The sequence below is a fragment of the Elaeis guineensis genome, chromosome 2 (genome assembly GCF_000442705.2).
Source record: "Elaeis guineensis isolate ETL-2024a chromosome 2, EG11, whole genome shotgun sequence".
Taxonomy (NCBI): Eukaryota; Viridiplantae; Streptophyta; class Magnoliopsida; order Arecales; family Arecaceae; genus Elaeis; species Elaeis guineensis.
Window position 1 is genome coordinate 76,527,498 of NC_025994.2, and position 21,829 is coordinate 76,549,326.

General features: G+C 36.5%; 1 long non-coding RNA gene across 4 annotated transcripts; it reads right to left on the minus strand.

Moving 5' to 3' along the window:
* Positions 1–16,755: 16,755 nt before the first annotated feature.
* On the minus strand, positions 16,756–20,663 carry LOC140855642 (uncharacterized). 4 transcript variants are annotated; one of them, XR_012138595.1, is made up of 4 exons: positions 19,078–20,663; positions 18,882–18,985; positions 18,165–18,355; positions 16,756–18,085 (listed from the first exon to the last, which is right to left on the minus strand). It is a non-coding gene; the product is annotated as an uncharacterized lncRNA (long non-coding RNA). The 4 variants fall into 4 exon arrangements; XR_012138594.1 differs by having other exon boundaries at positions 18,442–18,985; XR_012138593.1 differs by having other exon boundaries at positions 18,882–20,663.
* Between the last annotated feature and the right edge of the window lie 1,166 nt (positions 20,664–21,829).

Sequence of the window (21,829 nt, forward strand, 5' to 3'; positions counted from 1 at the left end):
TCTCAGTCATTATAGAATGATGAAGCCTGCAGTAAACTACCATGGTTTGCTAGGGTTACTACAGACTTTTGAGAAGGATCACCAGCTCCAAAAGGAGTCAGTGAATCTGCAGGGCATCGATCCTCTAGGAGAGAAAAGAAGAAAAAAATGCAAAAATCTCGTGCCGCTAATCTAAAGTAGAGAAAACCATCAAAAGTTGACAAGAGCCAGGCAAAGTGCTTCTTCTGTAAGAAGCTGGATCATTGAAAAAAAAATTATCCTACTTATATAGCCACCCTTGACCTAAACAAGCCTAAGAACAAGAGAAAGAGGCAAGTGGTTGCTTCACAAGGTATTTATATGATAACACCTTGTAATTTCTCTATTTATGATACTGCTACCTAGATATTGGATACCGAAAGTCCTATTAATATATGCAATTTGTTGTAGGGACTGTAGGTAAGTAGAAAATTTCAAGAGAGCGAGCGGTTCCTTAACGTTGGAGATGGAAGCCTTGTTCCAATTCTAGTCTTGAAAACTTTGCAACTCATCTTCGAATCCAGTAGTATCATGTAAAATGATTGTCATTATTGTCCCTCTTTTATAATAAATGTCATCTCTGTAGGCCTTTTGGCCAAACTTGATTACAAGTTTATAATAAAGGATGATTTTTATGATATCATTATGAATGATACTACAATTATACATGAACAATTAAAACATGATATATACATAATATCATGGTCTGTTAGTGTAATGTACACACCTAGTAAACATCCCAAAATAGATAATGTCAGTGAATCCTACCTTTGGCATTGTAGGCTTAGTCATGTGAACAAGAATAGAATTGACGGTTGATCAAAGAATGTGTCCTTGAGATAGATGATTGTGAATCATTACCTACCTGTGAATCTTGTCTATTTGGTAAGATGACTAAGTCACATTTTAAAGAAAAAGGTGAAAGAGCCAATGATATCCTAGGTCTAATACATACTGATATATGTGGGCCTATGAACATAAGTGCCAGAGAAGGATACTACTACTTCATTATGTTTATAGATGATCTATCGAGGTATGGGTATGTCTATCTTATGAAGCATAAGTCAGAATCATTTGAAATGTTCAAATGATTTCATGCTGAAGTAGAAAAATAAACTGAAAAGAGTATTAAGATCCTTCGATCAGATCGAGGAGGTGAATACCTCACTAGTGAGTTTCTGACATATCTAGAAGAGAATGAGATTCTCTCACAATAGATCCCTCCTGAAACACCACAACATAATGATGTGTCTGAGAGGAGGAATCGAACCTTGTTAGACATGGTCCGATCCATGATGGGTTTTTTCAGTCTGCCAATATCTTTTTGAGGATATGCTCTAGAGACTGCCTGCTATATTTTGAATAAGGTGCCCAGCAAGTCTGTCGATAAAACTCCATATGAGATATGGACTGGACGTAAGTTGGTGCTCTCACATCTTAGAGTCTGGGGGTGTCTAGCTTATGTTAAGCGTTTAAAGACATATAAGCTTGGACCGAAGTCCGATAGATGCTTGTTCGTAGGGTACCTAAAGAAAACTAAATGATACAACTTCTACCTCACTATAGAATAAAAGGTGTTTGTTAGCAGTCAGGCAGTCTTTTTGAAAAAGAAGTTTCTTGATAAAAGAGCTAATGCCTGTAAAATTTAATTTGATAAAGTTTATGAGGTGGAAGGACCGACACATACAAAATTGAGTTCGATTGGTGAATCGAATCCAAAGTTAATAGAGGCACCATTAAGAAGATCCGGTAGAGTACCGTGTCAGTCGAACAAATACTATGATTTTTTGATCCGAGACGGTGATTCTATTGAACTTGATGAGAACGATAAGGATCCAATCACCTATATGGAGGCCATGCAAAAGTCTGACTCCCAAAAATGACTTGAGGTCATGAAGTCTGAGATGGAGTCCATGGAGATCAATAGTGTCTGAACACTAGTTGATCCGCCCGAAGGGATAAAATCCATAGGGTGTAAATGGATTTTCAAGAAAAAAAGAGGAGCAGACGAGAAGGTAGAGACTTATAAAGCCCGTCTAGTTGCTAAGGGTTACCGTCAGCGTTATGGTATTGATTATGATGAGACGTTCTCTCCTGTGATAATACTCAAGTCTATCTGAATTATGCTTGCTGTCGCTACACACTTAGATTATGAGATTTGGCAGATGGATGTCAAAATCACTTTTCTTAATAGAGAGCTAGAAGAAAAGGTATATATGATACAACTTGAAGGGTTCACATCCATAGACGAGTCGAAAGTGTGCAAGCTGAAAAGGTCAATTTATGGACTTAAGCAGGCATCGAGGAGTTGGAACATTCATTTTGATAAAGTAATCAAAATATATGGCTTCGTTAGGAATGGAGAAGAGCCTTGCATCTATAAATAGGCTTGAGATTCTGTGGTCATTTTTTTATGCTGTATGTGGTGACATATTGTTACTAGAAAATGATATTCTGACTTTGCAGAGTGTGAAGTTATGGTTATCATCACAGTTCTTCATGAAGGATTTGGGAGAAGCATCCTACATCCTAGGGATGAAGATCTATAGGGATAGATCTAGAAGGTTGCTTGGATTGTCCCAATCCACGTACATTGACACCTTGTTGAAGCAGTTCAACATGGATAATTTCAAGAAAGATTATCTTTCGATAGGCCATGGAATTACTCTTTTCAAGAAGGATTATTTGACAACTCCTGAGGAGAGAGAGCACATGAGTAGAATACCATATGCTTCGATAGTGGAATCTATCATGTACACTATGACATGTACGAGGTCGAATGTGGCCTATTCACTAGGGATAATGAGTAGGTACCAGTCAGATCCAGGTGAGAAGCATTGGAAGATTGCAAAAGTAATTCTTAAGTATTTGAGAAATACTAAAGATCAATGGCTTATCTATGGAGACTCTGATCTGAAACTTATGGGATATACTAATTCTAATTTTTAATCAGATTGTGATGACAATAGAAGCGTATCGGGCTACGTATTTACCTTGAATGGAGAAGCTGTTTGCTGAAAAAATTTCAAGCAACATACTGTGGCCGATTCTGTATGCGAAGCGGAATACATTGCTGCACCGAATGCTGCAAAGGAGGCGATGTGGTTGTGAAAGTTCATTATCGAGCTGAGAATTATACTTTCCATTGTTGGTCCTATTCTGCTGTATTGTGACAGCTCCAGTTTATAGCTCAGGCGAAAAAATCTAAGTCGCACCAACGCACTAAACATGTTCTGCACCACCATCATCTAGTGTGAGAGATTGTGAACTGAGGTGACATCGAGCTTTAGAAGATCGACGGAAAGGAGAACCTAACCGACCCCTTCACTAAAGCTCTCAGGATCAAAGAGTTTAATGACTTCAAATGGAAGATGAGTATAAGATACTGCCCCGATTGGCTTTAGTCCAAGTGGGAGTTGTTGAGAATTGTATCTTAAAATCAATCATGTGACGATTGAGTTCATCTTTGTATATGAATTATTGATTATTGAATAATAGTTATTCTGATATTTTTCATCACAAAGTGACATCTTCGTTGAACTCTTGTACTGTGATGAAGTCTCTAGAATTATGCTAGTGTACGATAAAAAAAAAATTATCGTATAGTTCTTAAATAAGTTCGTGATCAAATAATACGTCATTACGGGACAATGATGTTTATCAAGTGAAGATCGTTGTGTGCCATCTGAATTGGTTGTCATCTTAACTAAGGAGTGTGGTGACACTGGTATGACATACAGGTGAGATGTAAGGGTACATCGTCACTGAATAAGTAACTCACTTGCTGAGCATTTTGCCGTCAAGAGTTACTCACGAAATACATGGATATAAATATCCTTCAGACCTGAGATCACCATAGTAACTTGCAAGTAACTCACTGTGCTTTGGTGCCGAACTACCTGAATTTTTAATACAGTGACAGAAGGCGACTGGGTACAATCAAGTACTTACGAAGTCTGTGTGTGGATCAAGATAGGATTGACCCCTCTGGATTATTGGAGTTGATGTATTGCTATATTTTAATTTAGTAAAGCCTTGACTAGGATAATCCATGAGATGGATTTAAAAGGTTGAAATACAATATGGATGAAGCAATCTCGATTGACAGTTAATCTGAGACCATCCTAAACCATCCAGGATCAAAAGAATGAATTATGTGGTAACCATGAATATGAATTTTAAATATTTCTTTACGATAATTTGACCTATCTGGATGTTAGAAACTATTGCTAGATGGTATCTCGATTAGTACAGGAATTGGTTCCTGTGCTACTGACTTAGTGTTTGAACCATGGAGTCACGCACACAAGTCAGACAAAGTAGGAAGAAATTGACATATGTTTATATGCCCAATCTGAAAGTACTTAACTTGATTGAACATATAAGCTAACTTGATTGAAATTGAGTTATGAGTCAAACAGGATTAAAGAGTTGAGTATGTCTAGCTAGCACTACACATGAGGTTCAGGTTCAATCTCGGAGATGAATAATTTCTATTTATGATCCATGGAACATATGAAAGATTGGATTTAAGTAGTAATTAATTTCAGATTAGATCTGAATTAATTAGACTTAAATAGGTCCAAAATCTAAGTTAGATTTGGTATAAAAGTCTTAAAGAGTTTAAGATTGACAGTCTTTCGAAATTGTTTCGAACCAGCTTCAAATCGGATTCGAATCGGACCTGTTTTAGATGAGATATGAGTATTCCTACTTGCACTGAGAATATCCACTCATGAAGCATGATCAAAAATTAGTTTGGTGCTTATTTGGGGCATCCCAAGTAGGTGTGAGAGTGGGTGCAAAGTAGATATCATAAGTGATGACAATTATATCTCATGTAGGAGTCCTTCTTTCATGAGTAATAGACTAATTCAAATCATATTTGAATAAAGAGTCCTCCTCTCATTGGATCATAAGAATCATCTATAAATAGAGAGGATCTTTACCTATGGATGAGAGAAGAGAATAGAATAGCAAACAAATCAAATTGAGAGAAGAGAAAAAGAGAGAGAGATAGGCGTGTGAAGAGAAAGGTCCTTCATCTTCTATATCTCTTCTTTTATTGCCGCCTCCTCTCCTTGGACGTGGATCCTTCTTGGACATCCTACCTACTGGTGTGAGGTGTCACATCATCACATCTCATCCCTCGATTGATTGTGTATACGAAGCCAACTGGATTGGAGTTCATCCTGCTTTTCTGCAGCATCTGACGTGCATGCGAAGTAGAGAGTCTGCATATCCAGACCTCCGCGAAGATTTATATCAGATAATTTAGGATTTGATCCCTGGTTTCACTGCAATTCAGGTAATGATTTGATCCTTAAACAAGTAGAATATTAAAAAAAAAATTAGATACAATCTGGATATTCTGGAGAGAAACTATTTCCTTCCTTTCAATAGGATCATCTTGAGGATGGTGATTGATCTAGATAGATCAGTGCACGAATCATTTTCTTCAGACAGATGAGTCTCGAGTCTGTGGTGTAGTGATACTGGAGTAAGAGTGCAGGTGGTTGTTAGAGAACAACTAGTACTGAGTGTGACCAACATGAGAAGTTACATGGATGTCTGCTCTCTTATAAGTAACTTTCTCGATGCTACAGTTGTATGACTGGTCCTTTGATCTGCGGTGTTACAGCTGCTCGCAGTGAGGCTACTGAAGTTTGACTACACATAAATATTAACTCAATGAGTCTTTGTAGTGGATGTTGGCGATAGTTGATCTACTGTAGGAGTAGGATGTGCACCTAGATGGGATCTATCGATCCTAGCAAAAGGAGGAGTCCTACGAGATTTAAGAAGCTGAGTCTTTAAGTCTATGACCATAGTAGTGTGATTAATGAAAAAAGATTTCTATAAGAATCACATATGGACTCGAGCTGATTGAATCTATCATATGATCGAGGATGAGGTTTGACGATTCATCCATGATCTGCCATCTGATCGAAACTTATGATAGAGAGACTGTATCATACGTTAACTGCACCTAGAGGTTCATCATCTTTTATTCTGCTGAATTGTCACTACATATTGCTAGGTGTCACTAATGGGTTGTGAGACCCATGAGGATCATCTTGATGATCAATGATCCTTGATGGACAGAGTTAGAATAGTTCCAACCCATTGAAAAGAGTTTTGATGATATTATGATAGAGATCATAATATATCTTACTACCAGACAGAATAGAACCTATGGGGTCACACACAAAAAGATTTTTCACTAATCAGATGGTTGAATTATGATTATGAATTATGATAGAATTTGATTGTCAATTTGATTGATGATTAATCCAATGCAAAAGTTGTAATTAAGTAACTCGCTAAAGAGTTAGTGAGTTATAGGAGGATTAATTAGCAATTGAATTGCTAATTGGCTCAATTTGATTCAGCTATGAGGCTTGCATCAAGTCTAATTAAATTAGATTTAATTTGACTTGATATGAATTTGATTTGATCAAACCTAATTGGGTTATGAAATAATCAAATTGCATGGGAGAATAATTTCTTATTGAATTAAGATTTGGATTTGACTTAATTTCTAATTAGAGTAGGATCTAAATAAGAATATTTAAGTTTCTATTTGGACTAAAAATTTTTATCTTCATGGATGCATCAAATCCTAATTGGATTAGGATTAAATTGAGTTTGACTCAAGCACCAAAAGAGAGTCCAAAAGGACTAGAACTCCTTCTCTAATTAGGTGATATCTAATCTAAATAGTTTGAGCTCCTAATCAGATTTAAATTTTTATCTATTTTGATCTAATCAATTTTTAATATGATTAGAATTGGTTAGAATTTTATTTGGTTTAATCTGTCACCTAAATAGGAGTCCTAAGTGGATTGGACTCCACTTCTTTTATGCGCCAAAAGAAGCCCACGCCCAACAAGTTTTTGACGCCATACCTTCTCCTCCTTTTAGCATGTAAGAAGTTCACAAAAACTCTTATTTTCATGAGAAACCTAGGTGCAAAAACATAAAGGATGGGGTGGCATAAAATTCTTAGAGTCCAAAGGAGTTTGGACTCTTATCTCCTATTTAAACTCTATCCCCTTTGCCTATTTAAACCATGCACCTTATGAGGTGTTGGATAGGCTGATTGTGAACAGATTTGAGATGCCAAAACTAGCACAATATGTGCATGGAAAATTGCAAGGGAGAGGACACGGCATGAATGTCATGGGTGTGAGGTAAGTGAGGTGGTGTCCTTTCTTTCTTACCAACAACCAAAGGTTGGTTGTTTGGGGCCTCTTCCTCTCTCTTTTGTCCATGTTTGGACATGAGTTTTTTTGCTCTTCTTTGTTCAAAAGTTAGACAAAAATTTTTATATCTCTAGCATAAAGATTTGGTGTATGAATTTTAGGAAGAAAAGAAAAGAAAGAGTTCTTCTCATGATCTCTAGCGTAGAGATCATCATCTTCTTATTTTTTTCTTCTTCTTTAAGAGTGTCTTGAGAGAAAAAAAGATTTTTCAACTATCAAGATGCGACTCTATAAGAGAGCTAGCACTCTGGTAAGATCAAGAAGCTTCTAATCAGATTGAAGTCTCGTGTGGATATCTGTAGATGCCGAACACTTATGCGACTTCAAGAGACCTTCGGATGACATCCATGATCATCAGTTTGTGGTATGGATCGACTCACATCAAGATATGAAGTTTTTTTTTTATTTAATTTTGATATCTGAATTCTATCTCACATATGTGATCCTGTTTATGATTTTAAAATTTGATCTTATACATGCTTAGATTAAATTAAATTTAATTTAAATTTTTAAATTTTTACTGCATACTCGTTTTGAAATATTTTACATGCATAAAATCTTGAAACTCTAATAGTGGTATCAGAGCCACGTCATATGCATGCGATTAAGATTTAGATCTAAAATCTGTAGAAAAAATTTCAGATCTGAAAGTTTTTGATGTCGTTCTGATATAAGGTTGTCCTGGCATAACTTGTTATGCTGAATGGTTGTCCTAAAATAATATTAAAATTTTTAATTAAATAAAATTTTAGATCTGATTTTTTTAGCACATATATAATATGTCTTATTATTTAGATCTGAAAAGAGTTTTAAGATCTATTTTGATTCATATATATGATATATAAAAGTATGTTTAGGACTGAAATTAGTTTCTATGATCTGAACTTTATTCACGCATATGATATATATTTATATGTATGATCTAAAATTATTTCAAGATCAAAACATATTATTCATGTAAAGAATTTAGATATAAAAATTTAGATTTAAGATCTAAAATTAGTATTTGTGCATGAAGGATTGGTCATGGATAGATCAAAATTAGATCATATAATTGGATTATATCTAGAATTTCTGATTTGATCATAATGGATCAAAATCATTTTAGTAGTTGATCAAACCGAGTCAAGTGTTGATTAGGATGAGATCAATAGAGCTTATGATCATATAATTATTGTTGATCGAATCGATTGAGATCCATATGTAGAATCAATTAATCTAAAGACCTAATTCGGCTCTATGACTCGAATTTGATTTACCTAAGCTAACTTATTTGGACCAATTAACTAATTGATGTCTAAAGCAAGTAATTGAAAGGTGATTATTTAATTAATTTCATTCACTGATCTATTCAATTTATTGATGTTTGAGAAAAGCAATGGAGGGATCCCCACCAATCTCTACTTATCTGGCCAATTTGAAAGATTGAGTCTCAAATATAGTTGCTTAGCGATTCAATTTAGCCCATGCCAATTAGATCAGTCATGTGATGACTGATTAGATGAGATCTAAACTCAAATCTCTTCATAAATATTAAGTCCAATGGTCTTTCACCATTGTAGATATACGGGGGTGCTACCGACGTTGATTATTCTCGGCTGGTCACAGTGGTTCAGTTACATCCGAAATACACAACCACTCTATTAGCAAAGAGTTGCTCTAGGATAAAGATGAGGTTGGGTCTAATAACTGTTAGGTGAGGGACCCAATGACAGCTTTGCATCTTCTTGTGAATGATGGGTCTGACTTAACTAAGAAGTGTGGACAATAATTGTTAGGTAAGCCTACATGACTTAGAGACCAAGTAGCTGCAACATGCTTAAAGAAATATCTGGATAAAGAGTTATCCATGCATCGATGTTCGTGTTATCAATAACTGTTAGATGAAATATACGGTATTGGTGGGACCACAGCACCCACTAAAAATTCAGTTATCATGTTAGGGTTTTCGTTTCTCCACCCGGAGAGTGTGGAAGATCTGATAAAATAGTAGGAGTCTTTTTGCATCTAAAAGTCTCTAGAGCAAATTATGAAATAAGTACAAACATCCAATTAGAATTTTTGCTCTCTGATATTTATTGTGTCAGCTTCCAACCCTCTAGCTTAGATCCTAGATATCAACCATTTAACTGAAACTAAAGACTGGCTCACAAACCTAAGAATCATTCTTAATTTTAAAAAATTAAGTAATATTTTCTATCAAATTATTCTAATATTAACAGCCTGTCCAACCTAAAATCAACGAGCTATACTTGATGAGTGGATGAATAATGATAATAAAGATAGGTACTATATGTTGAAGTCCATGTTAGATGAACTCTAACGTATGCATGAGCACATGTTCATTGCCAACGACACATTGATTCATCTACAAGTGTTGTGAGGTGATCAGAGTCGCACAGCGCATGAAATACATGATGGACAGTCAGTCTATGATCATTATTTGATGATAATCAAAGATATTAAGGAGCTTAAAAGGCTCGATATGACTATGCACAAGGAATTACTTATGGATTTGATCATGTGATTCTTGTTTAGTTTATATGGATAGTTTATGGTAAACTATCGTATAAATGACTATATTGGCATCTTATCTGAATTGGTCAAAGTGTTAATAATAAGGGAACCTTGAAAGAGTTCAGAAGTAAATACCTAGAGAGCCTAAAGAAATAAAGACATACCTTGAGTAGGCATGTCAAAATTGCTCAATACTATCCTTACGATTTTCTCTTCTTCCAGTTGAGTTTTAAACTCTAGTATTTTTATATGGAGTCTATCGGAAGATAAAGGGTAAGGAAGTAACCCTTAAAATTGACAATAGGATAAGAGTTGCTGCTGTAGTCAAGGATATCTATCCTTTGTGATTATCATTTGGATTTAGTTCTTAGAGACAGTCTCTATTATTTGCATGGTGATGCATTTGTAAACTTAATTGAGCAAGCAGTAAAAGCTATTGATCTGAAAAATCCAGAGTTGAGATAAACCTTAAGTATATGTAGAACTTTAGGCTAGATCATGTAGGAGAAAAAATGACTTACAAACTGAAGAAATATGAGCTTTTGGACTCATTGACTGTTGAGTCATATCTAGTTTGTGCATCATCTCTTTGAGAAAATATGACCAAGCTACTCTTGTAGGACAAGATGTAAGGGACCACTGAGATACTTATCCTAATACACATTTGATGTGTGTAGCCCATTTGATGTGCTAACAAAAGAAGTTATCTCTACTTCGTTATCTTTATCGATGATTGATCATGGTATGGGTAAGTATATGAGATACAAATCTAAAAATTTTAAAAGGTTCAAAAAATTTAAATATAAAGTAGAGAAGCAAATCAAAAAATTCTAAAGATACTTTGATCGGATCGAGGATGCAATACCAATGAAAAAAAAATTTTAGTTATCTCATAAAATGGCATAATTTCATATTGGACCCCTCTTAATACATCTCAGCTCAACAAGATAATTAAGAAGAGTTATGGGACTATATGATATATGGTCCGGTCCATGATGGAATTCACTGATTTATTTTGTTTCTTTAGGGACATATTTTATTTCTATGAAATTGGATTTTCTCTAAATTTGTTCGTTTCACACCATATGAGATATGGCATGGTGAGAACTGAATCTTGGTTATTAGAGATCCAAGGATGTCCAGCCTGTGTCAAGGACAACAGGTGGATATGTTAGAGGATAGATTTATAAAGCTCATCCTAAAAGAGTTTGGGATACTACTTTCTGAAAGGATCACTATGTGATTTGACCCGACATGCTATCTTCTTAAAAAATTATTTAACCAAGATGAAATAGTGGGAGGAAAGTTTAGCTCGAAAAGAGTGTCTCTGAAGAACAGCGAGCTATAGGACCTAAAGAACCTATTCATAATGAGCTAGTATACATATATTCCTCCTCCACATCGTACATACAGTAGGATTTTCGATCCTCTTGAAAGATACTTGGGTATGCTTAACAGAGAATGTAGAGAAAAATTATTTCTCATGGGAGATTAAGAACATAGAGATGATTTCAAAATCTACAATGAGGCGATGTTAGACATCGACTCCAAAAAAAAAATATGAAATAGCTTTTCTGACTAGATATCTTTTGAAGAATTTCTATATGGAGTAGCTTATGGATTTCACTTCTCGTAATAGGAGATCACAAAGTCTGAAATAATCTTAGAGTTGGAACATTCATTTTGATAAAACAATCAAATTATTTGATCAAAAATAAGAAATTATGTATTTTCAAAAGGGTCAGTGGGAGTGTCCAATACTGATATCGATTAATATATGATTGTATACAGAATTCTCCATGAAAGACCTGAAGCAAGCGTTATATATTCTGAAAATCTATAGAGATAGATACAATTGGATGCTTGTGTTTTCATAGATAAAGTATAGAGACTAGATGCTGAAAGAGTTCAGTATAAAAATCTCGTAGAGGGGTCTGCTATCTTCTCGAATATAAATGTATGCCATTAAATATACTTGAATTGATATAGTTAATACTGTAAATGTCACGAGTAGATATCAGTTGTATCCAGGCTAAGAGCACTGGATTGCTGTGAAAACATCCTTAAATTCTTGAGAAGAACTAAGGATTTGTTATTAATTTTAGAGAAGGATCAAAGCTAGGAGTAAGAGGATACATCAATTCAGATTTTATTTCTGATGTTGGTGATAGAATGTCTACATCATTGGATGTAATCATGTCGATATCTTGAAAGGATTTCAAACAATCGATCAATGAAAACTGAGTACACTGTAGATGTGTAGGATAAATTTTGGTTCTAATATTAGTTGTAGATGTCATACCACCATATGTCATGAGCCTAGATCTCATCAGATATCCAAGCATATAGAGTAGCAGAACACGCAACTATCTTAAGTAGAAATACATAGAGGTGTAGAGAGTAAACTCTACATAAGATGCGGATAACCCACTGGTAAGTCACTTGGCTAGCCAAAGACTAAAGTCTATCTTGTGAAGATGGGGCTTGGTACATGGCAGATTGGCTTTAGTGCAAGTGAAAGATTATTGGATGTATGCCCTAGAAACCAATCTTGACTGATGCATATTATATTTTTAAGACATATTTTTATACTTTATGGGTATTTATATTACCATTCATATTTTATATATCCATGAATCATCGAAGGACATAACAAGATGATGATACATATTCTCAAAGAGTTGAGAATTTGAAACATATGTCATTGATGCTTAATTTTTAAATTGCTCCTGGTCATAGGATCATTATAGGGATGGTGATTGATCTAGATAGACCAGTACACGGATCGCTTCCTTTAGACAGATGAGTCTCAAGTCTGCAGTGTAGTGACACTAGAGCGAGAGTGCAGGTGGTTGTTAGAGAATAACTAGCACTGAGCGTGACCAACACGAGAAGTCAAATGGATGTCTACTCACTCGTTAGTGACTTTCTCGATGCTGTAGTTGTATAACTGATCCTTTGACCTGCGATGTTACAGCTGTTCGCAGTGAAGTTGCTAGAGTTTGATTACACATAAATATTGACTCAATGAATTCTTGTAGTGGATGTTGGCGATAGTTGGTTTACTGTAAAAGTAGGATGTGCATCTAGATGGGATCTATCGATCCTAGCAGAAGAAAGTAGTCCTATAGGATTTAAGAAGCTGAGTCTTTAAGTCTATGGCCATAGCAGTATGATTAATGGAAAAGAATTTTCATGAGAATCACATATGGACTCGAGCTGATTGAATGTATCATATGATCGATGATGAGATTTGACGATTTATCCATAATCTGTCATTTGATCGAAACTCATCATAGAGGGATTGTATCATACGTTAACTGCACCTAGAAGTTCATCACTTTTTATTCTGCTGGATTGCCACTACATACTGTTAGGTGTCACTAATGGATTGTGAGACCTACGAGCATCATCTTGATGATCGATGATCCTTGATGGGCGGAGATGAAATGGTTTCAACCCATTGAAAAGAGTTTTGATGATATTGTGATAGGGATCATAATATATCTCACTACCAGATAGAATAGAATCTATGAAGTCACACATAAAGAGATTTTTGACTGATCAGATGGTTGAATTATAATTATGAATCGTGATAGAATTTGATTATCAATTTGATTGATGATTAATCTAATACAAAAATTATAATTAAGTAATTCACTAAAGAGTTAGTGAGTTATAGGAGGATTAATTGATAATTGGATTGCTAATTGGTTTAATTTGATTGAGCTATGGAGTTTGCGTCAAGTCTAATTAAATTAGATTTAATTTGACTTGATATGGATTTGATTTGACCAAACCTAATTGGGTTATGAGATAACCAAATTGCATGAGAGAATGATTCCTTGTTGAATTAGGATTTCAGTTTAACTTAATTTCTAATTAGACTAGGATCTAAACAAAAGTGTTTAAGTTTTTATTTGGACTAAAAATTTTCATCTTTATGGGTGCACCAAATCCTAATTGGATTAGGATTAAATTGAGTTTGACTCAAGCACCAAGAGAGAGTCCAAAAGGACTAGAACTCCTTCTCTAATTAAGTGACATCTAATATAAATAGTTTGAGCTCCTAATCAAATTTGAATTTTTATCTATTTGGATCTAATCAATTTTTAATATGATTAAAATTGGTTAGGATTTTATTTGATTTAAATCTGCCACCTAAATAAGAGTTCTAAGTGGATTGGACTACACTTCTTTCATATGCCAAAAGAAGCCCACGCCCGACCAGTTTTTGATGCCACACCTTCTCCTCCTTTTAGCATGTAAGAAGTTCACAAAAACTCCTATTTCTGTGAGAAACCTGGGCACAAAAATATAAAGGGTGGGGCGGCATAAAATTCTTAGAGTCCAAAGGAGTTTGGACTCTTATCTCCTATCTAAACTCTATCCCCTTTGCCTATTTAAACCATGCACCTTATGATGCATTGGATGGGCTGATTGTGATCAGATTTAAGATGCCAAAATCAAAGCAATATGTGGGTAGAAAATTGCAAGGGAGAGGGCACGGCATGAATGTCATGGGCGTAAGGTAAGTGAGATGATATACTTTCTTTCTTACCAACAATCAAAGGTTAGTTGTTTGAGGCCTCTTCTCTCTCTCTTTTATCTATATTTGGATATGAATTTTATCTCTCTTCTTTGTCCAAAAGTTAGACAAAAATTTTACATCTCTAGCATAGAGATTTGGTGCATGAATTTTAGGAAGAAAAGAGAAGAAAGGATTCTTCTCATGATCTCTAGCATAGAGATCATCATCTTCCTATTTTTTTTTCTTCTCTAAGAGCATTTTGAGAGAAAAGAAGATTTTTCAACCATCAAGATATGATCTCTGCAAGGGAGCTAGCATCCTAATGAGATCAAGAAGCTTTTGATCAGATCGAAGTCTCGTGTGGATATCCGTAGAGGCTGGACACTTGTGCGGCTTCAAGGGACCTTCGGATGACATCCATGATCATCAATTTGTGATGTGGATCGACTCACGTCAAGATATGAAGTTTATTTATTTTTCTATATTTGATTTTTGTATCTAAATCTTATCTCACATATGTTGATCCTATTTATGATTTTAAGATTTAATCTTATGCATGCTTAAATTAAATTAAATTTAATCTGAATTTTTAAATTTTCGCTACATACTCATTTTGAAATATTTTGTATGCATGAAATGGTGAAACTCCAACATATTTAGTACCGACCAGCAACTCAGCCTGCTCTGATCTTTGTCCTTTGGCCTTTTGCTTAATGGGGCATTAACATCCTTGAACCATTCTCCTAAGCGATTAGGCAATGGAAGTTTCTTATCATTGCAATCAACTACTTTATCAAGTAAGTTGAAGTCGAGCCAGTCGCATAGATTACCAAAAAGAAAGTCTGAGACTTTAACTAGAAATCCATAATATGTCACTTTGGATTGTCCCGAACTATAATTATCGATAATGGATGGCAATTTGATAATCCAAAGTTCAAAGAATTTTGCTCGAATCTTCACATTGACCATAAGCTTATCTCGGTTGGGTATATATAGTCCAATGGAGAGGTCGAGGTAACTAATAGAACTATTTTGTAGGGCCTCAAGGCAAGGTTGAACAAAGTGAAGGGACTCTAAGCTGAAAAACTCTATAGTATCTTATAGGTGTATCGAACTATATCTCAAACACCAATTAGAGGGGATGCCATTCAACCTTGCCTTTAGGACCGAAACAGTAATCCCTACTGAGATTGGACTACTGATGATTAGAATAAAATACTTTGATAAGCAAAGTAATCCTAATCGGCTTTATGCCAACCTTGATTTGTTGGATAAAATAAGGGAACAAGCTTGAGTCAAAATGGCATTGTACTAGTAATGAGTGGCCAGTTATTACAATGCCTACGTCAAAGATCTTCCAACCCAGCGATCTTGTTCTTTAACGAGCTAAAGTATTCAAACCCACTGAATAAGGCAAGCTGACTCTAAATTGAGAAAGACCTTATCGAGTTTCCAAAGTCATTCGCTCAGGAACCTACAAACTTGAGGATCTCCATGGTACTCCAATACCAAGGATATGGAATGCCAAGAACTTAAAGGTGCACTATCAGTAAGATCTCACTTTGTATTTGAATAATTAATAAATACATTCTTTATTTGTCTTGCAAATTTGTTCAGGCCTACTATGAAAAGCTACGATGAATACCGATTTAGCTCGGGACAAACATGATCGCTAGCTAGAAATATCTCAGCTTCTGCCAAAAATTCCAAAATTGAAGTTTGATATAAGCTAACTAAATGGAGACACCCCAACTCTAGTGGGGACCTCTATCGGCTGGAACCTCCATCCAAGTTTGAGATCGCAAAATCATTGATTTATAAAAGAAGAATATCTCCAACCGAATTTTTCAAGTGTCAAATTTGAATATGCAATGACCTCACAAGGATACCCTCCTCCAACTGGGACCTCCGAATGCAGAGGCAATTTAGTGCTAACCTTATGGAGATACTTTGGCTTTGATTAAGACCTCCACAATCAAAGCTACCGACCTCAAGTAGGCATCTCAGCTCTGGCCAAAACCTTATTACTCAAAACAGATTTTGTTTTACAATGACATACTAACCGACCCCTCGATGGAAGTACAGCCTCAATTTTGGTATCAATGCAAGTTAACTACCTACCGATAACAAGTTTGACCAACTAACTCAGCTCTGGTCAAGACCAAGATTCAATGTGTCAAGACAACAAGTGAATAAATTTGACGTCGGCCTAAAGATGATCTTAGTAGATGACCTCCCTTCGATCTCCTGCCTTGGATAACAATTGAATACTACAAAGTCTCTTGATAAGCACCTTGGTAAGAGAATGACCTTGACCAAGTAACTTCGGATTGCAAATTACCTAAGCCCAAACTAGGATATGACAAATTATCAAAAATCGAGCCAAGCTACGAGCTCCTAATTTGGCAAGATTCAAGCAAAGAATGAACACTACAAGTAAGAGTTAATCATTCATATTAAAGTATTTACAAGAGCTCGGAGTCAAGCTGAGCAAAACAAAATGAAAGATTGCAGAAAGAAAAGTAAAAGAACCTAAGTGTTAGGCTTAGGAATGATCTCGGGGATGGACTCGAGGTTGACTTTTGTGGTGGTGCCAATCTCATCTGCAACTTGCTCCTCCTCCTTGGCTTCATCTTTTGCACCCCTGACCACTAGATGTCCCACATCAACCTTAGGGAAAAACTAGGCAACTTGGGCGCTACAGTCCTCGAAGCTAATCTGGTAGGCGGTCTCCAAGCCTTTGGCGACCTCGGCTTCAAAGGCCTGAGAAGCTTCGATAGTGGCCCTCTACTCCTCGATAGAGTTGATCACCTGCTCACAAAGGTGGAGCCCCTGCTCGAGCTCGGCAACAGTTTGATGGAGGGCCCTGGCCACTACCTTTTCCTTCACATTCTGACCCTCTAACATGCCAATCCAATCATGAGAACATTGAAGCTTGGCTTCAATCCGAGCTGATTCTACTTCTGCTACCTTTGCTTGTTCCCCTCAAATGTTCCTCCACGACCATCACCCAAGTCCAATTGCTCGGGCCTTCTCCTTATTGGAGTAGCTCAATCGGCCAAAGCCGACAAGCACCTCTTGAAGGATATGTTGATGTCATTGGTCAATTGCAAAAAGGAGAAAAGTCAAGACATTGATTTAGAACTGAAACAAAAATGATGGCAGTGAAGAACCTTATCCCAAGGAGTGTTGCATGGCACGTGTTTATAATCTTGTCCAGATGATGAGATTTCTTCTTTGACTAGTCGGCCAGCAACAATAACATCTTCATCAGCTAATAAGCAAGCTGATGATTGTGGAGCTTGGAGTCACTAGCCTAGACACTCATACCCAAAGAGCCTAGACACTCATACCCAAGGAGAGGAGGTTCTCATCGGGTCTAGACAAAGGTACCTGCTCAACTGGCTCAAGCGCAGCTTACTCTGAGGTGTTCATAGGTAGTACAGATGACAATGATGTGAATATGGTTACTAAAGGCTTCAGCATCAGGGAACACTGGAGTGGTGACAAAGGGCCCTAAGTTGGGTCCATTTCAATGTGGCGAGAGGACCTGACCTGATAGGGGTTGTCTTGATGACCACAAAGTCATCATCGATCTCCACAAGGTCCACAAGGTCTCCGAGGTGGATGTGGGTGGAGGTGGGGTTGCCTTCGGCTCTAGAGTGGTCCTCAGCTTCTTTAAGGATGAAGCCCACCAAGAAGATTACCTTGATCTTTTTTTGAAAGCATTGTAGATCAATTCTAGGCCTCATTGCTGTAAAACCAAGAAAGAAAGTTAAAGCAATGAAACAATAAGAGAACAAAAATCAAAATACAAAGAAGTTGAATCATACTCTAGAGATTGGTTAGACTCAGTCCGGCATCATACAATATCTGCTCGGTCAATAATTCATGCTGTAGCAGCACCTCAACATTGAGCAATATGTATGGTAGGCCTCCTTATCCTAGAGAAAGGGATGAGGATTCTTATTCGGAGATCCACTAGGCTCACCCCAAATCCAGCTGAAGCTCCAGAGGTGATCAACTGAAATAAAAAAGAACAGTCTTTCAAACATTATTGGAGAGGGCAACCCCTTGATAAATTGATGACAGATTTGAGGAGCAAAATACCACCAGTCCCTTTGTCGAGGATGCCTCTTTAAGAAGAATAATTCTTGGAAGAGGGAGCATCTCAGCTTGATGCCAAGAGATCACAAAGAATAATGAAAAAATAAATAATCCAAAAAAAGTTGGGAGCAAAATGAGCTGGGATTATTCAGTAAAAGTCAAGGAGATTATAGATGAAAAGATGAAATAAAAATTTGAGATCGGCCAAAAAAAGACTTCTTGTATATCCCGAGGCATCTCCCCGAAGCTTGGATCACCCAATCCTTCAGACTAGGGCATCTAAGTGATATCATTTTGGAATATGGAATTAAGCATGAACCTTTCCTAGTCAGGCTCGGTAACGTTGGACTCCTCGTTTTCGATCCAAAATACCTCTCAAAATCCTAATCCAGGCTCTTAGAGTGCTGGGATGTGGAAGGTTCAGCATAGGACAACAAGCCCACCTTGGTAGAGGCGCGAGGTCCATTCTTGAGTGCAGCTCGAGGTGAGGATGACCAAGAACTCCAGTCACTTAGGCGATTTTTACCCCCAGCTTCCTTACCACGATCTGACATAAAAGGAAAAGAATAGAAAAAAGGAAAAATAAAGGAACAAAGAAAGGATAAATGGATGAAAAAAAAGAGAGAAGCGGACACTCACAGCGGTAGCAGTAGTGACCGGAATCAAGAGTTGAGAAGGTGGCCAATGCTAGACAAGATGAAGCGATGGAGGACTACAGTCATGCTTGAATGGAGATCGGCAAAATAAGTCCTTTTGTGGAAGGTAAACAAGCAAATGAAGAAGAAAAAAAAGAGAAACTCTATTTATACTATATGTCTACTACCAGATCAATGCAATGATTACTATACTTATTTTTTAGATCTTGATAAGTCACATATGTCAACGATATTAAATCGTACGATTTTTTTGGAACAAAATTTTTTTTTTTGATCGTTCCTTAAACTTCGACTAAATCAATGAAGAATCTTTCACCGAACAATCTCCATTAAGTAGACTTATGGTTGCAAGTACTGGCAACCATTCTCACCTGGTCTACCAACTGATCTCCAGGTCTACCAACTGATCTCCAGTTGTCTACGGACCATACCGCATTCCGGAGCTCAACGGCAATACTACCAAAATTGAAGAGCGGAGGATGGCTGAGAAGGACGTTACATTTTAGTGTCCGTACCATCTGCAAGCCCTTTAAATATGATATCCAGCATATGTTACTTAGAAAAAGGTTAATTTATTTATGTTTGGTATATTCTGAATATGATATCCAGCCTAACCTATAGCTTTTTTTTTCCCTTTTTTCTTTGCTTGTGTTTGTCGTACAAAACCCTTACAAAGGCTCAACTTGGGTCAAAGCCTAGTTGCTCTTTAACTAAAAAACTTTGTCCTCAGCTCAATTTTTAAATTCCAATTATGCTGTTGTAATTTATCAAGATTTGATTTTTCTGGTTATGGTTGCCACAATTCTCTAATGGAGTTGCTTCAAATGCCTTCTTTACATACATATCTACATGCATGCTGCATTCATGTGCAATACAAAAATAGAGATAGATACTCCATACAAGCATAAACAATTACCTTTTGAACTGTGATGGTTGTATTATTATTTTTTTGTTAAACATTGAAATCAGAATGCGTCAAAGTAGGGTTTTTGCGTACATAATTTTTAAGCAGCGATAGTTCCATTATTGTTTTGTTGTATCAAATATTGAAATCAGAATATGCCAAAATATGGGTCCAATTATTACTAAAAGGTGCTGGTGTGTTTGAATACTTTGTGTGCCCTAAAAGAACCATCTTTTATTCTTGTGGAGCCATGTTTATTAGGTGATAAGAATTTTTTGAGTTGCTTCTAGCTAGGATGATAAGAATACAAAACGTCATCTTGCATGATTTATTGTTGCAATAATATTAGAACGAGTTTTGCATCTAGGATGATATATCATTAGCCCAATTGTTGGTCTTGTTGATTTCTTGTCAAATAAGAAAATTTGACACGGGGCTATAAGTATCGGGCGGCGTAGATTACTGTTCTATCCTGTTTCCAGTATTGCAAAATCAAATATGGGATCCATGAAGAGGACAATATTACCTTTTTTTTCTGTTATATCTGGAATACCAGCCTAATCCTTTTTTCAATTGAGGGCAAACCTATGGACATTCTTTGATTCCACACTAATTAGTTACATATATTAACTTTTTTATTTATACCATAAATGTGCATACTTGCTTTCGTCTGCATGCCACCTATCGTCCCTTAACAACGTAATGGCAATATATATATATATATATATATATATATATATATATATATATATATATATATATATATATATATATATATATATATTATTTTTTTATTTTTTTTTTCTCATTTCAATCATGCAATTAGTTTCTAAACAAACCATAACAACTATGGGGGTATGGGACAAAACTTGAAGGCCGTTGGTGTCCTTATCCAGTGCGGACCGGCTAGGCGCATCTGGTCAATTATTGGCACATGTTGGCGTGTGTCTGGGATCCACAAGGAGTCACCCTCCTCTTTTCTTGTTCTTTGGGAGGGTCGGTCTTGTTTGGTAGGATATCTCCTTTAAAGAGCAGTGCCCCAAACTCCCTTGATATAAATGCCATTTTCCCTACTTCAGAAAGTGAGGGAAGGCAACCTTCCATGGTGCTAGGATTCTCTGCAGTACAGATTGTACCGTAGAATATTATATCAAGTTCAATAGCCACCATCGGAAGATAGATAGCATAGTAAAACTGCTTTTACGAGAGCTATATATTGTTTTGATGATGATATTGAGTGTGATACAGTACTCTATGGTGCAATACATGCACCACAGCTGATCCATATATATTCTCTTCCATGAAAACGAAGGGTTAAGATTAATCCCTCTGTACCATAAGTGGCATCCAGTCAAATCATCTGGCATCCCTTAAAGTGGATTCCACCAATCGACAGTGACTGAACTTATGGTTGGACCCGCTCTAGCATGCGTTATCTCTTTTCGACAAACAGACTGATTGATGGGAACAGTGTTCTGTGATTTTTAACTCAAGGACTTGATGGAAACTACTCTGTTCCTGGTGAAGATCCAAAACAAGAAGCCCACCAATATCCATTGCCAACTCCCTGCTGATCATACAGATTTCATGGCTATGATGTTTCTTTTTGGTGGAAAAAGCAAGGGGTTTTCACAAGGGTGCTGGTGGTGCTGGAGGGCTGATAGCTTCTAGCTGCGTCCAAATTGGAGACAGGCCATAAACCAAATCCCAATTGGCATCCGTCAGAACTCATCTCCAAGGGACAACAGATGGCTAGCCGGGCCTCGCGACCAGGTTTCGTCTCCTTTGCTGGAACGTACCACAATTCAACGACATAATCTAGCCACCCGAC